The following is an 11,490-nucleotide window of genomic DNA, read 5'->3' on the forward strand; positions in this document are numbered from 1 at the left end:
ATAAACAAATCATACATCGATCGTATACACATTATATATACGCATATGTCATTGACATGGCAGCACCCAGCGACCACAATATAAAAATAAAATATATAGAAAAAAAAACAGAAAAATACACATCACTAGAGCTCAAGAAATAAAAAGAATATAAAAATAAGAGGTAGTGACAATAGTACTATTCATATATCGGCAACAGGCATCACACCAATTACACTTACGAATGCATATACAATACATTCACATATTCACATATACAAAAAGCATACATTCCATATTTCATATTCCAAACACAACGATAATAGTGGGGAAACCTCTATAATAAAGACACCTACATGAACTTGGCATAGCCCGTTCATGATAAACACAAACCACAGAAGAAATTCTATAACTACTCGCTAGAATAATAATAATAATAATAATCATAATAATAATAATCATAATGCCCAATTCTGGGTGCAAACCCACTGCAAAACGATCTGCATCGCAATAAGCACCAAAGAGAAAGGAGATTCCCCTATTCATTTTTCGGACAGCGAGTAGTGTGAAACCCTTCGAAATTCATCGACGAATGAAATTTCAGTATGGCGATGCATAGTCTCTGCGGAAGTGCACGGTGACCTAGGAACTTCCCGAACAGCGTTATAAGTCTTTCGTAAGACTTTCGACTCTTTGGAAGAGTGCAGCAGACGGTGCAAAAGTATCCGCGCTCCCGGTCAGAAACGTTTTTGAATAAAGGGAGAAATTCGCCCTCGAATTTCTCGAAATCGTGGAACAAGAAAGCGATATACGAGGCGCGATCAAGAAGCCCCCGGGATTTATCAATTTCTCGTTAGCTCCGCGTTCACACCGACAACGAGACAAATTTCAGCGTGCACTTACGTACCCGAGATCTACAAAATGAATTTTTTTTCATTTTCGTTATAGACTCAGATTTTAAATTTGCTTGCATTCGAAGGAATAGCAAAATTGCAAGAAGGATTATGGTCATCGTCTAGTAAACTAGTTCTTCTGTCTAAAAAAAGTTTTCGCGTTTCAAATGTATGCGAATACAGTAATTTCTCCCAGAAATGTTCGGAGGTCAGAATTGAAACTGGTAGATCTGAGAATACTAAGATGCGATTTTTCGAGCATTGCGACTCGTTTTTATAGAAACTCGGGAAGTCGGCGAAAAAGGCAGCGATACAGCAGCAAAACTAGAATCAAATCGATGACTTAACTGTTTTATTTCTAATTTTTTGCCACGATTCGAAGGCAATTCGGAGGCTACGTGACACGATTCGAAGGCAATCGAAGACCACGTGACTCGAATCGAAGGCAATTCGGAGGCCCATGACACGATTCGAAGACAATTTGGAGACCACGTGACACGATTCAAAGACAATTTGGAGGCCACGTGACTCGAATCGAAGGCAATTCGGAGGCCACGTGACTCGATTCGAAGGCAATTCGAAGACCACGTGACACGATTCGAAGGCAATTCAGAGTCCACGTGACTCGAATCGAAGGCAATTCGGAGGCCACGTGATACGATTTAAAGGCATTTCGGAGGCCACGTGACTCGAATCGAAGACAATTCAGAGACCACGTGACTCGAATCGAAGGCAATTCGGAGGCCCATGACACGATTCGTAAACCACGATTTTTTTTTTTAAAAAAAACCTCTACCATCTGAAAAAAATCCAAGTTGTTTAATCCAATTCTAAAAATGTTATTGCGTTTTACAAGATGTCCGAACATTAGCACAACGTGCTAATCTACGCAAGCATAAGAGAATAGATTCGAAGAAAAGAAAGAAGATACAGCAAATTCTCTATAATTGTCCCAGAGCTTCTAAACAAAAATGGACAATTCAAGAAAAGGAGTTACGATTATTCGAGTCTCGATAAAATCGATAAAATAAAGTGTGGACATTTTTGTTCGCAAGCTGAAGAACAATTAGAGAGAATTTACTGTGTAAGAAATGCCGTCTAAGGTCCACAAAGAATCCGTCTGCTCCCGATGTACTATTAAAAAGATACACTAGAGAGTTGCCTCATTCGCATCGCGAAGGCTGCGCCTGTCTCTAGAATTGAACCCAGATAAACGATCGGATCGATATCGCGAAACGAATAAATATATCTCGAAACATGAAGAAATTCCGGGAGCCGTTTAATCGCGCCTCGAATCTTTCGAATTAACTGAATCACGGAGGCAGCGAGATAATTACTGGTTGCCACGTTTGATCGACTGCGCGACGACGCTACACCGCCCGGCTGAAATGCTCTTTATCGCGGGAAACGTACGCGCCGAATGGCAGCGTGCAATTAGGGGCCGGGCGATGAAGGATCACCGCGACAAAGGAGAAATGATTATTCGGCCGGTGGTTGGGATCTTTTTCTAATCGCTTGGATCGCTTCCGCGCGCCTCCGCCCGAACGACGGGGGCGTTAAATCCCGCGGCACAATAACGCGCTCGCGCCCGAACGTGTAATTTTCCGCGCGATCGCGCGAACGCGCGCCGATAAGCTGCTTCGTTATTTTTCCTTCCGCGCGGCGCGGCGAGGCCGGGCCGCGTGACAGCCGTGAGCTCTCTTCCCCTTGGTTACCTGGCGATAAGGCGGACAGGAATATTCAACGTCTCCGGTGCGCCGGGGTGCGGCGGGGCGCGGCGCGACGGGGCGCGACGGGGCGACAAGAAAATTATTCGGCGACACATCGGCCGGGGAAAATACGTTTACGGAGGCTTAGAGCCTTAAGCGCGTCAGTGAATTATTGGCTCGGGAAATCGAGCGTGCCGGGGAGGGGCGGCCCGCGAATCGAGAATAACCATCTCTATGTAAATCCGGATATAATTCCTGGACCGTGCTGATTCATAAGATATACACGTGTACAGGGCGCCCCGGAAATGTCTCGCGATCCGGAAATGGGGGGTTCCTCGCGTCATTTGAAGTAACTTTTTCCTTTGCAGAAATGTAGTACGCGGCTTCGTTTACGAGTTATTAACGAAAAACAGTGACCAATGAGGCGTGAGATCAGTCGGCGCGAGACGGCCGAGCCAATCAGCGGAGCCGGGCTTCACGCGCTCGCTGGCTGGGCCGCCTTGCGCCGGCCGAGCTCGATTCTCATTAGTCAGTGTCTTTTTGTTAATAACTCGTGGACGATGCTTCGGAGGAAATTTTTGTAAAGGAGAAAGTTGCTTGGAATTACCGCAGGAACTCTTCTACCATAATTTTGGGCCATCGTGTAGGAACTCTATGATATATAATATAATTAATATAATTAATAGTAAACTGTTCATTGTAGCGTTATTTTTTTAGATAAAGTAATCATTACGTTCATGAAAAATCGACGTGCATTCTCACCATCATGTTGCTCGAAATCTTTCCTACTAGCAATAATTAATTAATGCCTTTCGAATCTGCGAATCTCTTTCTATATAATATATAGGGTGGTCCACGAATGAGTTTATTTCGTCACTTGCTTTCATACATTCCAAAAATATTCGTATCAATTTTATAGGAAAAATGTATAGTCGCATTCGTTTCTAAAACAATAATGCTTGCTAAGAACAGTATCATTTTAGTTCCTAATATTTGCAAGAGAAACGCTAACTGGATTTATTGCGAACACCCTGTATACTGCAATCAGAATTTAAACGAAAAGAAGTTGCATTCGGTTGTACTAACATGCGATAAACACGCACAGTAAACGTCGATAAAATCCGATGTACTATCCAGACGCTTAAATATATTACTAAATAACAACACAGTTAAAACGCTTTATCAGTTTGTTTATCAGTTTATAAATATACGAACACGCACGGATAATATCAAAGGCGTACAACATCTCCTCTTTTCATTCGTTTGCAATATTTTCGGGAGAAACGCTGGCTAGAATTAGCGTGAACTCCCCGCGAATGGTTGAAATATTAACGTTTTCATTAAGCAGCAGCGTAATAATAGTTAACACATGTTCAACGACGACAATCGACCATTAAAATTTTCACACAGAAACTAGAAGCTTCAAAAGTCGCATAATAGATGCATACGAGATAGACTGACGATTTGGTAATTAATAATGAATTCTTTATTTAAGCGATATTTTAAGTAATCATATGTAACCAGCAATTCGTCTGAAAATCAATCCTACTAGTCACAGTAATTGATGCGCATAGCTTTTCTACGTGCGTCAATTACTGCGGCCAAATTTGATTTCAGCCGCCACACACCGCAGTAATTGACACAGATATGGAAGATTGAAAAAATTTGCACAAATTACTGTGGCTAGTAGGATTGATTTTCAGGAGTGATGGTCGTGGAAGTGTAGCGAGATTTTTAACCAAAGTAATTATTATGTTCATCAAAAAATCGACGCGCAGACTAACCAGCAATTGGCCTAAAAATCAATCCTACTGCGCTGTATGGGTGCTGAATATTGGATTTCAGCCACCACGTGCCGCAGTAATTGAAACACATGAAAGAATTTTTGCACCAATTATTGTGACTAGTAGGATTGATATTCAGGATTCATGGCAGTTGGATGGTACGTCTATTACTTTATCTTAAAATAAGGCTAAAATGAATAGTTTATGATTAATTACCAAAATATAAACGCCGTTCAAATCAGCGTTCACAACATTTTCATAAGCGTCCGAATATCAAAAGTCAATAAATGAATTACAATTGCGATTGCTGTTACTTGCATGTCATAAATTATCAATATTAAACATATTAAAAAATAGGAGATTCATTTTGAGAAGTCGAGCTAACGATTGTGCATTTTACGACAGATGCAAGATTGTGCTGATTGATATTATCTCTTAGGCAGACACTAGAATGATTGATTCTGAATTTTTTTTTAGGTTATATGATATGATATATATTATATATAATATTTTTCAGGTATTTTAAGGTTATATGTAATTCTTTGTAATCGATCCCGTTGCGTCGTATTTTAAAAATTCAATATTTACACACGTACTGTACTGTACGGACCAATTTACAAAAAAAGCGCAATCAGGAATCTGGAAAACCATTTCTGGATTGCGAGACATTTTTGGGACACCCTGTGCATGCCGTCAACGCGGCCGAAGCGATGTGACACGCGACGCGGTTTCCGCACGCGGAATTTCGCGGGCCACAAGCGGAGTTCCGTCCAAAAAACAAGACAAGCGTTTCGCCGAAACGCGATCGCCGATCTACGGATCATCCGCTCCAGCATTTAGTCGAATAAATCCCGCCGGTTTTCCGATTCTTTTTTTCAGCCGGAAAACGCGGCGCCGCCGATTTATTTGACAAGTTTTATACGAATTTCGAAATTCAAGTTTATTTTATTTTAGTTTCGGGCGGGGGTAAAACTTAATTTGCTGGAATTGAACCGGCTCGTTCTATCGCGTCGCTAGCACAGTTTTATGCTTTTTTTTCCCCCTCTGTCACGGTGTTATTCAATTAATTACATACCGCCGTTCTCGTTTTCATCCGTGCAAAAAGATAAATTTTCCCGCGGAAACAATGAAACTATCTGTTACTTAAAAATTTAATTCCGCGAATATTCCGACACGTTCGATACGCGCCGGCCTCGATAAATTGCACCGGCCCCGGTGTTTTATTGTCCCCGGTTGATTCGTAAAACTTCGTTTAGCGCCCGTATGAAAAACTAAAAAAAAAGGATCATTGGTTTTAGGGGTCTGTGCAAATTCGTTTCGCGGCCGCGCGCCGTCCTGCACGCCGCGATTCCAAAGTGTCCGGGGTTACGCGCGCGTTCGCAGACGTATGCTCCGGCGAATGAAACGAAAACATTCCGTATATTCTGTATATTAACCCTTTTGCTCCGATGGCCGTATATGTACGCCCTCGAAGAATGACCATTCATATACGAAGAGCGTGTATATACGTTCTGGAAAAGTGGGTGCGCGGTCACGAAGAGTGTATACAGGGTGTTCCACAATTACTTCAACAGCCGAAAATGAGGGGTAGCTGAGGTCATTTGAAGTAACTTTTTCCTTTGCGAAAATGCAATCTGCGGCTTTGTTTACGAGTTATTAACGAAAAACACTGACCAATGAGCCCGCAGCACGAGGCTTTGACAGATGGTCGGGACGGACTCGAGCCGCATTCGAAGTATCGAACAAATCACGAAGCGAGAATTTTCCGGATTTTTTTTTACCACGTAACAGTGATATTTTTATGAAAAACGCTGTTCACCTTTGCTTTAGAACGTCCGAAGAATATTTACTAATTTTTCGGACCCGAAATAATAAGTAATTTAACCGTGACGGCCGTTTTAATATTCTAGTGTGCATGACATCTCGTGTGTAACATATGAAATTTTTAAGCAAGGTGCACAGTGAAGATTAACAAAGTATGTAAATGATTTTAGTATTACCATTATTATTGCTATTAGTACTATTATTATTATTGCTATTATTATCATTATTGCTATTATATCTGTATTATTATTATTATTATCTTGCTATATGCCTTAAACAATTGACTGTCATGAAATATAACACTATTGACAAGACGATATTGTGTTTTATTCTAACAATACACACAGTTTCAGTCTTCTTTAGAACATTGCCAGCGACGGATATATACCAGCAATTTATAATAGTAGCGATTAAAAGGTTTACACGAATTTATAATTCTAAAATAATTTTGTTGGCTTAATTGTACTAATTCACGGGTAAATACTCAATTTCTGCCATTGCGATAATACGTTGAGTTTTGAAGTATTTAATTGTTTTAGACCCATTATCAAATCATGGGGAAAAGAAAATTTAGGAGAATATTTGTCACGAGCGATAGTGAAAATACTGAAAGTGAAAATACCGATACTGAAATCGTTTGCCATGCAAGACAAACGGTAACGTGCTCAAGATCACAAAAATCTGAATATATTTGGACTACGGAAAACTTGGAACCGGAAATACATTCCGTACTTCAGTGCCAACTACTCGATAATACGCTCCGTTCGCAGCGATCACATTTTGACGCAAGCGCTCCGTAGCGAAAGGGTTAAAACGGCGAGCAGCGTGCTCGCGCGACGTTCTGTATAATAAACGCGGGCTCCCGTTATCGCCAGATTATCTCTACCGCTTAGCTCTCTTCGGTGCTCCGTTGTTAGAGCATGGACACAGCCGCCGAAACGTTCGGCGAATTTACGATTCCCGAAGCCGCTTAAAAAAAGTCTCGTCGATTAAACTGCAACGAAGCAGAATGCGGCCCGAGGTCCCCCCCCCCCCCCCCGGCGTCCCTTGAAGCTGGCAGCGACGCCGGCAAAAGACGAGACTCGTACCGCAATCAGCGAAACAAGCCTGGCCGACGAGTCTGCCGTGCAAACGCACTCACCGGAGCGACGACAATTCGTCAGAAAACAAACGCGGCCCGGCCGTGGGAAAGCGCTGGACGAGAAATGAAAGGGCCGTTCGCCATTTTCCGCGCTCCCGCACTTTCTCTTCCCCCTCCTACCCTTCCGCGGCGCCCTCGTCTTCTTTCTTTTTCCGAGCAACTTCCCCGGTAAGCGGTTCTCTTCAATAATTTACACGCGGTCGGCCGTTGTTTGCCGCAATCTCTCCCCGTGTAACAATAGCGCAGAACCGGCCGCGAGAAAATCCAAGTACGTCTCCTTTTCGTTCCGCGTTGCCTGCGCGTCGACGCGACGCGTCGGGACGCGTCGCGACGACCCGAGAAACGCTCGCTGAACATCTCCCGATGCATCCGCGGGCGCCTCGTCTCGCGACAACAGACCTTCCACACCCCCGCGCAGGAAGGTAAGGCGATTTTCACGTGACTCAACTTCGATTTGAAATAATAGCGACGGGAATCGGTGGCCGGATGCTGCGAGTGCGCTGCTATTTTATGCGTTCGCTGCGCTCGAGAACATCGCGCATCTTGTGTCTCGAACACGTGTTTTCTTTCTCGTTCCTCGCTGGCTTTCGTATTATACAGGGTGCCCCAAAATTATGGTATTTCTGGGAAACTGGAGATTCCTGAAGTCATTCGAAGCAACTTTTTCCTTTACAAAAATTTCCTCCGAGGTATGGTTTACGAGTTATTAACGAAAAACACTGACCAATGAGAGGCGAGCTCGGCTGGCGCGCGGCGGCCAAGCCAACGAGCGCGCGAAGCCCAGTTCCGCTTTATTGGCTCGGCCGTCTAGCGCCACGCGAGTTCGTCCCTCATTGGTCAGTGTTTTTCGTTAATAGCTCGTTAACGATGGCTCGGAGGACATTTTTGTAAAGGAAAAAGTTACTTCAAATGATCTCAAGAACCTACCATTTCGCGGAAATACCATAATTTTGGGACGCTCTGTATTCGTATCCTTACGAAATTCGAAACAAATAACCAAATGGAACACTTTTGAGAAAATCTTCTTTGTTGAAATGCGACTCTGGCAATGGACAGTACTATTATAAACGAGGTTATGCCAGAAACAAAAGCATAGCGAAAACAGAGAGACAAACGTTCTCATGTAATGAAAATCTAACATTTTATGTGCGCTAACGTAATAGATTTTATTCGTTGAGCGTTTCTTCGGTACTGATGCTTCGCGTTGTGGTGTTCCGCCATGACTAGACTTACATATTTATGGGAAGCTTTATTTTCGCAACTTTTGGTTATCGGGAACGTCTGTTTCAATTTTATCACTTCGCTATAAGAAACTTTGGAATATTAATGTACTGAATTAATACAATCTTGAAATTTCATCCCAACCGTCTGTTATCCAGAAATAAATCTTAGCCGGAATAGAAAGAAGATTGTTATAATTAATCTGCCTTGCTAAAGTTATGAATCGAAAAGGAAACTGGGGTAAATTTTTGATGAACGAAGCACCGGTTTGTTAATAGAAATTTAAATTATAATAGATTTTTGTAGGAATTCAAATCGTAATTGATTTTTAATAGTAATTGTAGCTTAACTAACGGTTACAGTAAATTTTCCCTAATTGTCGCTCAGTCGTTCCCGTTAATATTCGAACATCATTTAAAACGCAATAACTTTTCTAGAACTGGACTGAACGACTTGGATTGTTTTCAGATGGTAGAAGTTATCTTTTTTTTAAATTTTGCTATTGCTTATGATGACAAATGAAAATGAAAAACTCATATTTGTTAAGTTTCCTATCTGAGTCTATAACGAGAATTTAATCTCGATGCATGTTGAAAATTTCATCGAAATTGATTAATCTTGGTACGAGCTGTAAACAATTAAAAATCGCGAAGGGAACGGTTTTGTTCCGATTTTGGATACTTTCGAGCAATAAGTGCGAGAAATCTGAATTTTGTACAATCTTTTGACGCTTGTGACTTGACTTTACGTTAATCGATTTCGATAAAATTTTCAGCATGCGTATATATAATAATTTACCGAGATCTGCAAAACACATTCCTTAAATCTTCGTTACAGGCCCACATAAAAAACTTAAAAAACAAGACTTTCTTATTTCGTTTTGTCACTCCAAGCAAAAGCAAAATTGCAATAAAGTAGTTTAGTCATTGTCTAGTATATTATCCACTCTATCATATCCAAAAAAAAATTCGATTCGTTTAGTCCCGCTTTTGTAAAAGTTGTCGCGTTTCGAAAAGCACGAGAATATTAATGGGAGCCGCTGTACATAAACAAATAAACCCGAAGTGACAGCGTATCCCAGAGCGATTTTATGAATACCCATCAGCATTCTACAAAAATTGAAATTAACCGACTGTTAGATAGACGATGATATTGTGGTTCGCGCATGAGAGAGCGGGTCGACGGGATCACGTAAAAATCAACACGATCCGCGGTCTTTGTTTACGAGAAAATAATGCTCGACAAACACGGACTGTTTATCGTCGCGGCTTTTCAATGTCGCCGCGGCCTGAGGCCCCGCGGGCTGCGAAGTTTTTCGGCGTTCCGATTGACAAGCGCGGCCGGATAGTTTCCTTTATGAGAGCGCCGATACACGCAAACGCAAACGAAACAAACGCGGCACGATTTATTCGAACTCTTTCTTTCTATTTTACTTCTTTCGCAAACACTTTTGCTCGTCGGGTACATAGCCGGCGTGCAAATAACGCCGTTTCCGGTAAACGAGATCGACCGCTAAAGAACCCATTCGTTCGCGGAATCTCTCCCTTTTTCCGCGACCCTCCCCGTCCCTCGTCTCCCCGCCGTCCCCCCTCTGTCCCCCGCGAATCGATATAATTCCAGAGCCCGGGTCGAATCGCGTCCCGACGATATTATGCATTTATAACGAGCCTCCGCGGTTTTTTAATTATTTCTTCAGTCGCGCCGCTGGAATTTTCATCGCGGAAGATTGGAGAGCCGGAGCCATAGATCAGTCGGAAATTCATTTCCCAACTTTGTACCGTTTAATCGGAAGACGCTTTTAAATACTTGATGCGCTCCCATCTACGCGGGGAAAACCCGCGGAAAGCGCGACGAGCTTTCTCCTTTCCTCGCGACCGTTTCGAAATAAATTCGTATGAATAGAAACGAGGAAGGCCGTCCGTTCGAATCGTTTACGAATCGCTTCAGTCTTTCACTTATATTCCTCTTCGAAGTAGCAAGCGGTCGCAGCAAATGTACTTTCAGCCAATTAAATTTCGTCGCAGTTCGTTCTTCAATCTTCGGAAATTGCAATCTTCGCTGCTTCACGCTGTCCAAAAATTACCGTCGTATCAGAAATATATCACGAAGCATCAAATTTCAATTGCGTTGGCAAACAATATTCAATATTTCATGGGTTGTTCTACAATGACGAACGGTAATTCGGCATGAATTTCACGACGATCCGCTATTCCGAATCTTTTCTGACACTATCATAATTAAACACAAATTTTATAATAATAATAATACTACTTTATTGATGGATGTGATATGAAATACTAGAACTTGATACTGAAAACATAACCGTTGAACAACTCCTTTTTATTTTTCGGTATTGATAACTTTGTGAGGTTGCATTGTAATATACGGGGTGTCCTAAAATTATGGTATTTCCGGGAAATGTGGGGTTCCTGAGATCATTTGAAGTAACTTTTTCCTTTACAAAAACGTTCTCCGAAGCATCGTTAACGAGTTATTAACGAAAAACACTGACCAATGAAAAGCGAGCTCGGCTAGCGCGAGACAGCTGAGCCAACGAGCGCACGAAGCCCAGTGCTGTGCATTGGCTCGCCCGCCACGCGTCAGCTGATATCGCTCCCCATTGGTCACTGTTCTTCGTTAATAACTCATAAACGAAGCTGAGGATCGCATTTTCGCTAAGGAAAAAGTTGCTTCAAATGAACTCAGGAACCCCTTATTTCTCGGAAATACGATAATTTTGGGACAACCTGTATATACAGGGCAGCATCGAAAATATTTCGCTTGTTTTTTTATGGTTGAAAAGAAAGTCAAAGGAAAACAATTAGTTGGTTCAGAGGGACAAATATTATGATAGGCAAAAAAATTTGTTCAAAGTTATATTTCTTGAGATTTCAAGGTCATCAAAATCTTTTAAAATCGCACGATATATTTTTATTATA

Source organism: Megalopta genalis, chromosome 3, assembly GCF_051020955.1.
Source record: "Megalopta genalis isolate 19385.01 chromosome 3, iyMegGena1_principal, whole genome shotgun sequence".
NCBI classification, from domain to species: Eukaryota; Metazoa; Arthropoda; class Insecta; order Hymenoptera; family Halictidae; genus Megalopta; species Megalopta genalis.